Source organism: Tauraco erythrolophus, chromosome 11 (genome assembly GCF_009769465.1).
Source record: "Tauraco erythrolophus isolate bTauEry1 chromosome 11, bTauEry1.pri, whole genome shotgun sequence".
In the NCBI taxonomy this organism is placed as follows: Eukaryota; Metazoa; Chordata; class Aves; order Musophagiformes; family Musophagidae; genus Tauraco; species Tauraco erythrolophus.
The window spans coordinates 30,247,061-30,261,668 of record NC_141475.1 but is presented as its reverse complement, the minus strand read 5'-3'; positions in this window follow the sequence as shown (position 1 = coordinate 30,261,668).

The following is a 14,608-nucleotide window of genomic DNA, read 5'->3' as shown; positions in this document are numbered from 1 at the left end:
GGGGTTTCCAATCTGTTACATGTACTAATAACATTAATCTGCATAGTAAACGGTGATACAAAGTGACCTGGAAAAATTACGATCTAGACTTCTCTCTTCCCTCAAGCAAATTTTGCTAAAATAGTCGGAAGTTTTCTTCTTCACATACATACAGCTCAGAGGCACGAGCTGCCATGCCCATTACTGCCGCGTGACAGAAGGCAACCACGAAACGCACGGGCCCGACTAGATACGGGAGGTGCTGCCGCTGCCATTGTCATTCCCACTGCAAAAACCGGAGCGAGACAAACTGAGCTGGGGAATGTACAGCATACTAGAACACCACAGTGAGGCTTCTTCAGTTATTTGAGGGGAAGAATACTCATTCACGATTTTTGGTGGGGGTTGGCGTTTTTTTGTTGGTTTGTGGTTTGGGGGTTTTTTGTTGTTGTTGTTGTTTGTTTTTTTTAAAAAAAAAAAACAGGTAGATAACACTGTAAACAGAAGTCCAAATCAAATCCATGGTATTCTTGCAAGTGACATGAGCAACACTTAAGCTGAGAAAGAGAGTGAGATCATGCACAAAAAGAGGGAAGGGGGGAAGAGAAGAGTCTTGTGCAGATGTGGTTTTGTGATGTAACTTCTCCGGGTATTGTAGCTGTTGACCTTGGAGACTTCCTTCATTATGAGAAATATCCTCCAATTGTAGAAATGCAGACTTACCATTATTGTGCACTTCGCCTCTGATGACTAAAAAAGCATAAACATCACCCTGCAGGTTTCCTTTGGAAAAGGAGACGGCTGCTCCTCTGAAAACTCCCTTTATTGTGTTTTGCTAAAAAACCCAAACCACTTCCCCCTAAAAAACACCACCCAACACCCTCCCCTGCCAACAACCACACCATACACACAGCTGCTGGGAAAAAGATTTAAAATCTGTTCTATTTTTAACCTGTGTAATTGTTTTCCAAACCCTTGATCTGAAATAAAATTTCACATAATCTAGAATTTCCTACATTTAAAATCAATTCTGTACGTTATCAAGCAGGCAGGGCACCGCACGGGCACTGGGATCTGCAGTTACGACCAACCCCCTCCCCTCAAACAACACAACAGTAGTTCAGATCACTCTCCTATAGAATCGTATAGGTTACAAAAATCTTGAGCTTGTTTGCTTTTCATGCCCGTTCACTTCATAAATCCTAATTCTACTGCTTGGCTGAGGGAGCAGCAGTGGATTTTTGGAACGTATTGTGGGCACACCAAGCCTTAAACGATGCCACTGACCCACGTGTGAGCAGCAGCCACGCACTCGCTTCTCATCACCCCGAGAAACCGCGGGGCCCCAACCGCGGCTTGCGACACGCTCCAGCGCCACGAGACAGCAGAGAAAAAAACAGAATCGGGTTTTGAGTCTTTTATACAAGAACCACAGTGTTTGGATTTAAAGAGGTAAGATAATTGCTTGGTCGCTCACAGGTGCTTCCCCACGGCCGACGGAAAGCTCCACTCTTTCTCTCTCACGGAACTATTCCTGCAGCTCTGATGCCTGTCCTGGACAAAGACCACATCAAAAGGCAACAAATCACCCAGTGTTATTAGAGACACTGAGAGACTAATCCTGGGGTAAAGCCTAACTTCAGACCGTAGGTCTAGTCCTCAGCTCTGGCTGAGAAGCACCTGCTGCAGCATGGTACAGGAAGGACCAGACCGTCACAGGGGCAGTGAAGCAATTTTGATGGCACACTTTAAGGTCCATCAGGTAGGATCATTGTGAAGCACTTCCATTAGCCTGGAGAAAAGGAGGCTGAGGGAGACCTTGCTGCTCTCTACAGCTACCTGAAAGTGTCAGTCTCTTCTTCCACGTAACAAGCAATAGGACAAGAGGAAATGACCTCAAGTTACACCAGGGGAGGTTTAGATTGGATATGAGGAAAATTTTTCTCCAAAAGGGTTGTCTAGCATTGGAAAAGACTGCTTAGGGAAGTGGTTGAGTCACCATCCCTGGAGGTATCAAAAAGATATGTAGATGTGGTGCTGAGGGACATGGTTTAGTGGTAGACTTGGTAGTGCCGGGTTAACGGTTGGTCTCATGATCTTAAAGGTCTTTCCTAACCTAAACTTCTTGCTAATCCTCCCTAAACTGATCAAAAAAAACCCCAAAACCAAAACAACAAGCTATTTTAGCACCTAAAGAAGTTCTCATTCCTTACAACTAGACAAAGGATAAAACATTTGCAATAAATGTTTCTGCCACCAGTGTTTTCTGAGCAAATATAAGCAATCTCCTGATTTAAATTAAAGATGCCAGAATGATGGAAAGATGTCACTCTACTGAAAAACATAACCTATTTCTTCCCAATACTTTCTTCTAACACTCCAGATGGTCAGTCCTACTGCTTTACACTACCTTATAGCCACCCCTAGACATGGTTTGCTAAAAGACACAATAGTGATCAAGAGACACAGCTGAAACAGACACATGACAAATGTCTTCCAATTACCTTGAAAACAAGCTAAAGAAAAAAAAAAAATCCTTGAAGCAAATAATTTTTCACATTATAAAAACCGATCAGATGTGAATCAAGGGGGCTTTACTAATATCACTGCCATTTGAACACCCGATGCTACAACTTCTACCAGAGAGTTTCTCACTGTAACTTTTCTTGCAAAACTGCTAGTCCCACCCATCATCAGCAAAAGGTTAATGGAAGTACCTGTTGTGGAAGCACTGGCAGATGTGGTAACTGCGTGACATCTGCAGATGAGGCATGGCCTGGGAAACAATGCATGGGCTGTGCAGATGCATTTGGAAAGGCTGGGCAACACGATGCACGTGTCTTGGCACAGGTTATGAGTTCCCACTTGCATTCCCTTACAAGCTATTCTCATTTGTTCTTCTCTTACTGTTTAGCAGGTTACTGCTCAGAGGCAAACACTAGCTAAGGCAACAGCTGGGAATGCATGATGAATATGCAGTCACCTCTTAGCTAAGCTAAGGGAAGCCTCTTGGCCAGCTGCTCTGACAGAGCTCCCAGTGACCTTAGGAACACCCACAACTTCCCTTTAATCAAATGGAGAAAACCCATCCATGCTACTACCCTCTTCTCAATGTCCAAGTGATGCATTGCTTGTGTTTTCCAGCCATCGTCCACAAAAACACTATGCTGCAGCTATAACTGTCCTCAGGTGGGCCACTTCACAAGTGCATGCCCATCAGCAAACCCCACCTGGGTGGTCATGAGAGGAAATTGCTCCTCTGAAGTCCTCGGTGTCTGTGGTCTCCTGGCCACAGCCAGAAGAAAGTTTCCAGATTACCTTTCTTAATTACATGACAGCTCCTCAGATAAACTAATGAGCTACTTCTGATGAGGAGCAACCACCTGTTGCCATGAGACAGATTGTCAAACATGAAATCAGTCACTCCTTATACAGCTACAACACACGTATATGCTCACTTGCTGTCTCGGCCGTCGCTTTGAGACGGAAAACTGATCTGAACTGTAGAAGTCAGCTTGAAGCAAGCACTCATAATTCTGTGCAACAACACGTTGACACATACAGAGAAGCCTTAATTTATTAGTAATTATGCTGGCCTAAGGAGGAGTCAGCAATGACACAACAAAAGCGGTTTTGACACTTAAGCAACCAGCCTGGAGATTGAAAGGCTTACAACCAGGGCAGAGCTACCACTACACGAGAAATTCCTCTCTCTAAAGAAGAGCCCATAAACCTTATTCAAGAGCCACTATTACTGACCCAGACTTGCAATGCTACTGTAACATCATTCCACAATCAAACAAACCACTTCAAAAAACTGTTTCCTGGTGACGTATAAAAACCATGAGGTAGCCTGCATTCACTACTTCTTGCAGCAATGTTATTATTTCAAAAGTAGGACATAAGACAAACAAACCCTGTTTCTCTTTCTGCCACAGCCTGTGGGTGAAACCTTGGCCATGCAAAAGGGCCAAAAAAGTTTTCTTTCCCTTGGACTGTGCTGTTTACACACAGGTTTGCATTCTATGTTTCCAGTCTATCCCTACAATTGTGACATTCCTGCAAAGTGAAACAAGCATGAAGCATTATTATCACTGTACTATAAGCGTGCTCTGTTCTGCACGATGTTCTACATCTCCGCATAGCACAGCATGATGAACAGGCTGTTTTCAGACTCGAGGTGTGCCACTTTTGTGACTCTTCTCCCCTGTAACAATATGCATAAACCAGACATCCAGTAGGACACCCAATTCTGACACTTCAGAGAACATGGAACAAAAAAATATCACAATTATGTCTTTGGCTCATGTGGTGCAAAAGTCGATCATTAAGCACCTTTGTTTCTCATGCAGTGATCTTGTGAGTAGTTTTCCACTTACCTCTATCATACCATATATTTTAGATCTGTAGGCTTAAAAAAAAAGGAAAGAAAAAAAAGCAACAAACTTCATTGCCTATTTTATTTCATTAGCATATGCTCATATACGCAGCCTTGTCTCTGGAATTAGCCATTAGTCAGTTCATGCCAGTTGAAAACTTTTTAAAAGATTCTTGCTGAACAATCCCACAACTACTGCTTGGCTAAGAACAGTCTATGTATTGATTCCACAGCCATAAAATGTGAAATTTAGTGTTTAAAATTATTGTGTCTTTCATGTTATCATGACTGATATTGCAGCATAATGTATTTGCTTGCAACCTATCAGCATCAGACATGACCACAAGACTCCTGAAAGATGATTTCCTAAACTGCACTCCCACCCTTCCATCAACCTTTGCTATAATCATTTAAATTGGAACTCTGAAGTTCATTTAACGATATACACTCAGTGCACTGAATTTTTGCGATCAGCTGATCCTTAAAACAGCTGTCAATCATATAGCCAACTATTTCATGGTCATGTTCCTCCACTGGGCACATCAAGACCTCAAAAAATGCTATACAAGTCTGGCATAAATATTTAAGAGCAGAATGTTAAAAAAAAATCAATTAAAAACTACAGTTAAAGAATAAATCAGACTACAGAAGATCTCTTTTAATGTGAACAACACTTAATGGAGAAAAGCAGAAGAAAATAAGATTTAACACTGATTATGTTTTAATTCATTCTTGGGTTTGGTTTGTTGCTTTTTTTTTTTTAAGGAAAATTACTGGAACAATGCAACTGAGACTGTATTGTGTGTAGATATACAAAATATCTGTCTGTGATATGGTGCCTGTGCTACGTAGAATGCTTTAATGTGGCTGCTCCTTTCCCGAGGTCCTTCTAACTCATACATGTGGCGCCATTCTGATGAACTGCAGTTTGCTTTGGAGGGTGGCGAAAGACTAAGTTCCCGAATCAGGAGTTTCATATTCCTTTGAACTGTAACTACAGCTAGAAGTATTCATGTCACCAGTGCACCTAAATCTGGAAGTTAATGCTGCAGAATTACATACATGTTATTCCAGAGCAGTGTTCCATTGCACAGCCATCTCCTCAGGGGTCAGATCCTGCCCACAGGACTTTCTGCAAGTGCTTGGAAGACAAAGAGCCTCAGGATTTCCACCAGCTCCCTCTAGTGATAGTCGGGCTATGACCAAACAGGCTGTTGTGCCCACTCGTCGGCCACCGGCTCCAGTGACCTCTGGCTCTCGAGTCTTCTACAACGGCTCATGAAATACTGTCTTCAAGCAACAGACTCCACTTGCCTTCTGCGTAAGTCGACAATGCTCAGTAACAGCTACTGAGGGCACAGGAATCAGGCACGATGCGTTCTGCAACATTAGGAACTGAACCCACTAAGTCAAAGCCTGAACACCTCGGTAGGGCTGGATTTAGTTCGGGCGCCACGTCCAGAAGACAGCTCTTCCAGGAAAAGCACTACTGCTCCAGGGTAAGTTAAAAAAAAAGAAGTAAACCAAGACAAAGGAAACAAAAGTACTGGAAGTTTCCTTTAAAGGTAAGGACAAAAACAAACAAACAAACAAACCAAACACAGCTCTTCCCTAGTATATGAGCTGAGTCAGGTGACCCTTTCTTCCAAAAAGGCAGGCACTGCCTTTGAGGAAACTGCAGCCACATCAACAACAGCACCGACACCTACCTGTCAGGCAAAACACCTCGGGGGTTTTTGTGTTATTCTCCAAGTCCCAAGATTTTGATTAATTACACTCTGCCCTAAGTTGAAGACATAGGGGTTACTAATTGAGCGCTACTCAGGGGCACACAAAAGGCCGAAGGAAAATTGTCCCGTGGAACCATTGCAATTACAAAGCCATTACACAGCTCTTCACACGCACTTTGCAAGTGGGTTACTGATTAATCCAGCCTACAACCAACGTGTAAGCGACGTAAAAGACTATCGCAACAGGAATGAGTTTCCACACTACCTCATAGCGAATTTATTTAATTTTAGATTATGCACTAAGCAAAACGCTCCTTTTACCAACAGGCCTGGGGACAGCAGGCAAGCACAACAGCTCAGCACCACCACTTCTGCTATGGACAAATGCTGAGAACTGCTGGCTACATGGTCCTCACAGTCACTTCTGCTACTGTTTGTGCTACAGCTGGAGGCTCCTGGCCTCACCGTGTACTTTTCAAGCATTAAGTTAAGATCATCCCTCTCTTTGAAGAGTTCAAGCAAAGCCAGGCTGCAGTTAAGGCTTGTTGAGGAGTCATCCCAAACTCCAGTGTATTTAGCAGCACCTTTAAAAGATTCAGGAAAGTTCTACAATGAGGTAGAGTGTATATAACGTAACAAATCTCACAAAACATTTTCTGACACTTCACGGGAAGACTGCTGTTTTGTACATCTGCTGCCTTTGTGGAAGTCATTTGAAATTCAACTTCAGAGGCCTGATTATTTCCCCTTTAGAAGTTTCATGCAGACATCTCGATGCTAGCAAAGTCAAGGGCTTGTCAATAAGTGGAAACAGGCTGAAGAAGCAGAAATTTGCTTGTGTGTCCTATATTGTCCTATTCTTGAGCCTTTGTGTTCTAATGAAAACACAGCTCTAGACTCTGCAGGAAAGGCATGTGCTCATGTATGACACAACAAGAGCTGTGGAAGAAGAGGAGTGTTCCTGCAGCTCTTCAGAGCACCACAAAGGGAAGGAAACAGGAAGAGGATTACTGTAGCAAATAAAACAGATGTACAGAAAGCAGACTAAGCTTAATCCAGCTCTTCATATCTGCTTTGGCTACATATGTTTTTAATCTGTTTGCAAGACTGTGTTAGTTCTCATCTTCCATCAGCAGGGACTACCAATAGGCATGCTAAACTCAAAGAGATGTAAGACATCCAAGGAAAGCACAAAACCAGGGACAGAAGTGGTTGGAGACTCCACCTGGCGCTCTGACAGAGGAAGGAATGCAGTTCTTCAGACAGCTTCAGCTCATCGTCCTCTCGTCCCTCCCACTTACACTTGCTATTTATCACTAGCGCATTCCACAGCAGTAACCAAACAGAACAAAAACACACACAGATCGCTAGAAAGGACTTTCATCCTCAAATTCCCCTTTGGGAGAGCACAGCTCCTGGAGCTCTGGCTGTGAAACACACTTTCACGAGCATTTTACAACTTTTTTGGTTTATTCGCCAATTAGGAGATTTAGAGGGTCTTATTAACACCAGGAAATGGAGCTGCTGGAGTGGGTCCAGAGGACGCCACAAAGACGATCCGAAGGCTGGAACACCTCTGCTATGAAGACAGGCTGAGAGAGTTGGGGCTGTTCAGCCTGGAGAAGAGAAGGCTCCAGGGTGACCTTATTGCAGCCTTCCAGTACTTAAAGGGGGCCTACAGGAAAGCTGGAGAGGGACATTTTACAAGGGCATGTAGTGATAGGACAAGGGAAAATGGCTTTAAATTGAAAGAGGGGAGATTTCGATTAGATCTAAGGAAGAAATTTTTCACTCAGAGGGTGGTGAGGCACTGGACAAGGTTGCCCAGAAAAGTTGTAGATGCCCCATCCCTGGAAGTGTTCTAGGCCAGGTTGGATGAGGCTTTGGGCAACCTGGTGTAGCGGAGGGTGTCCCTGCCCATGGCAGGGGGGTTGGAACTAGATGATCTTTGAGGTCCCTTCCAACCCTAACCGTTCTATGATTCTATAAATAAGTAAATATACCCGCAAACACAGGTCAGTGGGATAAGTGACGATACACAAAGATCAAGGTAGGAGGGCTTGGTGCAACTGTCGGCTTCTACATCCTGCCTAGAGAGTCAGAACACTCTCCAGAACAAAGAGCAGTGAAATCTGCTATCTGTCAGCAACCGCCAAAAACAAGCGTTACCTGCACCCATCCCTGTGGTTGCAGGAATTGTCCCATCGCTCTGCAGGGGCACAGAAGGTCCTCGCTGCCTGCAGCAGTCGCCAGGGTAGGACTGACAGCGTGATATGGACGTTTCCCCCACGCAGGGCATTTTCAGTGGGTACTGGAGAGGGAGAGGTTACCTCTCATGGTAAAAAATATTAGGAAAAAATTTTTTACCATGAGAGTTGTAGAACACTGGAACAGGTTGCCCAGAGAGGTGGTGGATGCTCCATCCCTGGAGACGTTCAAGGCCCGGCTGGATGAGGCCCTGAGCAACCTGATCTAGTTGGAGATATCCCTGTTCCTTGCAGGGGGGTTGGACTAGATGACCTTTGAAGGTCCCTTCCAGCCCTAACGATTCTATGATTCTATGATTCTATGATTCTCCTACTCTGAAAAAGCATAAACAGAACATACCTTACACAATCAAACTGATGAGATGGATCGTATTTGATGATGCTGTTGAAAGAACAACCGACTCACCGTAGTTGTGCACGACGACCAGTGAGACTGGTCTGATCAGCTGCTCTGTGACTGTAACATCCGAGATGGTACGTAGTGACCCTGACCGAATCGAGAAGCGGGTGGCACTGGCGGCAGCCAGGGGGCTATCAAGGCAGACATGCCAGTGACTTAACTGTGGCCACTTGTATCCCTGAAGGAGTCCATTTTCAGCTGCATGTCCTAAAAATCAGGAGGAAAAAGAAAGCCCAGAAAATGAAGTCACACTCACAGTATTTATAGAGTTAGATGCTTTCTACAAAGTGACATGCAGAGCAAACACCTGTATGAAACACAGACATGGCCAACAACGAAACTTCTGTTACAATATCTTAGCTTCACATCATATGCTGCCACTTTTGCCCTTGTAACAGGAACGTACATGTTCAACTGAAGACAGAGGGGAAAACCATGAAAAGCAAACGGTGGTCCACCAAGGGATTTCTGTAAGCTGTGTACAGCCATGTTAACACCTGCCAAACACCTGGGAGTGGAGCAGCCAGCCCAGCTGCTGAGCACGGCGAGCACCAGGAACGCACCAGGAACGCACCAGGAACGCACCAGGAACGCACCAGCCCCTCGCGGTACCCGCGCTGTTCTGAGCCTCCACTGGCGGCAAATTGTGGTGTTCCCGAAACGTATGTTCGGTTGTTTATTTCTCCCAGCTGCTGCCTGAGCTCAGACACACAGATGGGAAAACACCTTGCCAGTGAGCACGACAACCGCTGCACGCACCAAAGGCGGCAGGTCTGTGCCGGGGAAGCCCTGTGCACGCCTGAGTCTGGGCACCTCAGCTTTTGTGCCGTATAGCCAGGACGCCTCTTAAACATCTTTTTGATCTGATGAAGCTACATTTCTAGCAATCCAGTAAGCACAGAGGAATTCTTTACAGTTGCTACTTTCAGTCTTCCAATCGGGATAGCTATGCCTATTTTTTCACCTGCCACAGGCTACTGCTGTAAACACATTCATAGACTCTGGTTTGCACGGTGCTCAATGAACTGCCTCAAATTTTCTTTATCACATGATAAACCACAACTTTCATATGTATAGCTCCTGTAACTTCTTTGGCTAAGTCACAAGCTGAATTTTTCATAGAGAATCAAAAGCTGACACATTCTGTTCCTTCTCAAAGTTACACAACACAAATGTTACAGTCAACGTAATGCTATAGTGAAACACCCTGCGACTGGATAGAAGGTGTACATGCAAATGTCCCTGTTCATTGCCCTCCTACATGCTCTCTCTTACCTAATGTCAGACACATTATATTTATTGAGTGGTGAAAGCAATTTCAGCTATTTTAAAAAACTCAAACATTTAGTACTATTTATACTGCTAAACTCTACAAGTAAAGTTAGAAAATTGCAGACCTGCTTCAAACAGTGTTAAGTCTTCCAAATACAGGTGTGCATATTTGTGATTAGTAAATATCAAAGTTTACATATTACACATATGTTTTTATTTAAACTGTACAGAAATTCCTTGGGAGATAAGAACAACTGTATAGCCCACAAGATATGATGACTTTTATGAGTACCAACAGGAATTAGCCAGTGAGTAGACAAATACAGAGAAACACATATTGCCGTTTTCCTTTTGGCAGGAAGCAATTTTCTTTACAAAAAGACAGTTTCTTCACAGAATAAAGCCAATTAATTTTAAAATATTACATCGATGCAAACAAAAATGCCTAAACAGTACATTGCTAAGGAACATACATAATAAGATGTTATTGAAGTTTATCATCAGTAACTCAGTCTTGATATTTCAGGATTCTGAATGAATAAACATTGTCAAGGCAGAATTTGGATTATTCCCCCACCAAGTACAAGATTTGAGAACTTGCTGTCTATGTCAAATCTATATTACTATTGATCTTTAAAGGTGACTAAATTTCTCCTGCATTTCATATTTAAATATAAACCCTACTGTTAATAATATTTGACAAAGAGAACCATACAACCCACTATGCTTAAGGTTTTTGGGCCATCCCTTTAGCTGTGTAAAAGGGGAGCAAACAAGGAAGGAAAAGGGCAGGAAACATATATAACAACATAATCCTTGCAAAGAGACAAGCACGGAAACTGAGCAAGGAGAAGAATTTCCCTATCCTGAAGAAGAAGTAACAGAGCAAATCCTGTTCCCGTGTGGGAACTGGCCCAAAGATCGTAAAATAGTAGTCCAAGAAACATAAGACATTTTCTGCAAAATAAAATGAAGATCTAGAATTTGCAAGCACATCTTGCAGAGAATTCAAAGAACTTCCTTAACATTGTAAATTATGCTTACAAAGAGCAAAAAGGAAAGTTATCACCATTGGTTACACACAGGAGTTCTATACGTATGTGCTACAGCCGTCAGAGGGATATAACCCTGTAATGCCAAAGGAGTCACTTAAGTATCTTAGAAGTCACAGAAGACATTTCTGTCTTTGCTTTCCTTTAAAGAAAAAAGGCTCAACTATGGCTACAGCACCCCGAGTGCAACCTCACCAACGCTGTATTTGCACAGTTCTGAGGCCAGTGACACCATGTGACAAACTCACCTCCTGGACTCGGCCAACACACATGTGAGATTCCAGGAGAGGATCGACTGACATCTGCTACGCAGAGCGAGAACACAGGCAGAAGAGGCTGGAACTCCATCGCTGTTCTGTTGCACAAAAAAGACTTTGTGCAAAACAAAATTGAGTTCCTTTAGTAAGGTAGAGCTTAACAAGAACAGGAAATACGTACTTAAAAAACCCTGAAAATTAACTATCCTAGCCTGCAAGAAAAGTACAGTTTCGACTTTATGATTATCTTCTCAAAGAGTCTTCACACATTCTAGAACATGTTATATTGGGAAATATTTTTCTCACCTGCAGTGTAAATCCTCAGCCATCTGGAACCAGTCTGTGACAAGGCCCATGCAGTTGCATTTGATGAAAGAGCAGGCATCATCTTGAGGATCCACCGTAGTGGACTAAACTGTCTCACTTCTAACAGCAAGATATTTTCAGAATTAGATTTCTTACTGCTGTGAAATGCAGAAAATAATCAAGTTTAGCACATACAAAAACTCTGGCTCAGTTAAAAATAAACCACTGTATACCTACAAGACATAACTCACCGCATCTTGTGAACGGTCCTACTGGAACCAGAGGATATATTCATACAGGCAAATGACAAAAATACAATCCTAATCTATACTTGCTTTATTAAAGCAAAGAGCTGGAACCGTCTAGACTCCTCACACTAGTACAAAACTGGAGAAAATTTAGGGAGAGTAATGCCAAATTGGTGGTATAAACTATAATCTGAAACAAACACGACACACCAAGTTTCAGATGGACACTTTGAAATGACAGATGTTATCATGCAAATGACAAAGTACTGGATGGAGCCAAAGTCCTCTTATAGCCACGTAATGCCTATATCAAGACATTTCAACTTTACCACTAATATTTGGTTAAGTTCAAACACAATTCTGCCAATAAGTTAAAGTAAACACACCTATCTAAAGTACACAACAGCAGACTCGCACAGGCTGGTACTTACACACATGGGAATTTCTGGGTGCACATAAGCAATCACTGTGCTCATAGGACTTTCCCCATTTTCCTTCAGCAAGGCTGGCATCGTACCAAACACTAAGATGACTTTTAGCTACAGGATCTTGCTAAGCATGGACCTTACTGAATTTGATGAGACTGCAAACTCCATCAGCCTCCAATATTTCCCTTCCACCCTTCAAACATACTAATGAAACAAACCCATTAAATTGAAAGACTAGTGCTGAGGGCTGGCTGGGAGGGAGGCAGAGCCACGTGGAGCATGTCTGGAGAGGTCCACTGCAGCGTCCACCTTCCACTTTCTGCTCCATACGTCCATGTGCGTTTCCTGCCACCCTCAGCCCTCGGTTGGAGCAGAAATTCAGGGCTTGAACGTTTGCCACAGAAAGCAGTAGAGGTCTTCGGAGAGCTGCAGTCATCTCTAACTGGAGGTAGGTCCTCTCCTCTCCCCCCGCCTACAGGAAACATGCTGCTGGCACTGCATTCATTGTCCCTGTGCGACAAACAAGTTCTGAAGAAACCAGCTGTCGAGAGGCACAGACACCTCCAGACATACAAAGACTTAACGACACTGGGGTGTGCCATAGTGTCTGTCTGACTATCTGATCACACTGACCAAGGTTTTAGGTTTGAGCCAAGTTTTTCTCATTTCTTTTCTCTTCCCTGACTGTCCAGGAAAAATTTTTAGCAAGAGTAAAATATCACGTAGTCATTATGGAGCAATTTTTGAAATTGAATATCTTTAAGCATTTTGTTTAAAATTACATTAAGACATCAGCACACCTCTTCCATCTCTATACTTTTTAGTTTATTTAAAATCTGCCATCTAATTGTTTCTAATAAGTCTTTACTGCAATTTATCAATTGTTACTTGCTCTATTTCTACTGCCTTTCATTTTTTAATTAGTACAACAGTATACATGAACTAATGTAATAAAAAAATAATTCAGATCAAACAATTGTTTGTAACAGAGATGGTCATATGTCAAACTAAATTCTGAGGGAAGTCTTATGACCATCATAGGTACAGAAGCAGATTAAAATCTCCAGTAACGGAGTTCTTCCTCATACTGTAGAACGTGCTTGAATGCCTAATCCATAAATACAAGGAAAAAGAAAAAACTTTTTAAAGTTGGTAAGTTGAGAATGCTCCTTAGTGTCATTTAACACCTAAACTTCTGCTTTGTCAGACAACTGCCACCATGGTCTGGTCACCAGGATGCAGCTCCCTGGGCCAGCTGCCGCTCTGCCGCAGCCTCGCGGCTCTCGAAGCCTTCCCTTACTCGAGGCTGCGCATCAGGCAAGGCGGCCACGCTCCCAGCAAGACCACATGAAAACCCTTATCAGTGGGCTAGAGTCAGATGTGGCTTGAAACGCCCTCGAACTGAGGGAGGTCTGTGGCTTTTGTCGTGTTGGGGAGGCACTTGAATGATCTGTTGTTTAGAACCAGGCATCCCAACTTCTCCTACAGCTGTGCTCCAAAGGCAGCAACGTTTGTTCCACTTTCAAAACGTCCTCTGCACACTGATTTGCCACAGCCTCCAAAATCCCCTCTTCCCTTCGACAGGATCAAGGCATGACCCACTCCTTCTCCTGGCCATCAACATATTCTGGCAGCCAGCATATTCTGCAGTTTGCTGGCTGCTACTGCAAAATCCATCCCCATAGGAGGAATTTCCCCTCCGCCTGTCGCGAGGTGGCCGTGGCTCCAGTGCAGGTGTCCCAACACCTGTTGGGAGTCAGTGCCAGCTCTGAGGCCTCTGTGCAGGTCTGGCCATAGAACATGTCAAGACAGATCGAGCACTTCCCGCTCCTCTTCCAACATACGTTATCCCAGCAAGCCACACTCTGGTTCTGCAGAGCACACGCACAAACATACCCCGTGTTTCAGATGCCACATACACTGATGTGGCTGATTGTTGAGCATTAAAGCAAATGTTGCTGAGCATTAAAGCAAACACCTCCTTTAACACTGCGCAAACCCAAATTATCTTGCTAAGTCTACAAAAATCAGCTGCTATGCATCTGGATGTTTTGGTTTCAGTATTACTCAGCACATGGACTTTCTTGCTTTGAAAATAGGAAATTCACCAGCCCAACAGGTAGCCCATTATTCCTAAGAGTCTGTCCTCTGTTGCTCAACTTGGACACAACCCCCCTTGATGTAATTAAAAGGTTTCCTCGAGTAAAGGCTACAGGCACGGGTGTACACGTAGCCAGGTATTTCAAAATAGTCTGTGAGTCATACTGCAGACTTCTGCTTCTTTCTAAAAA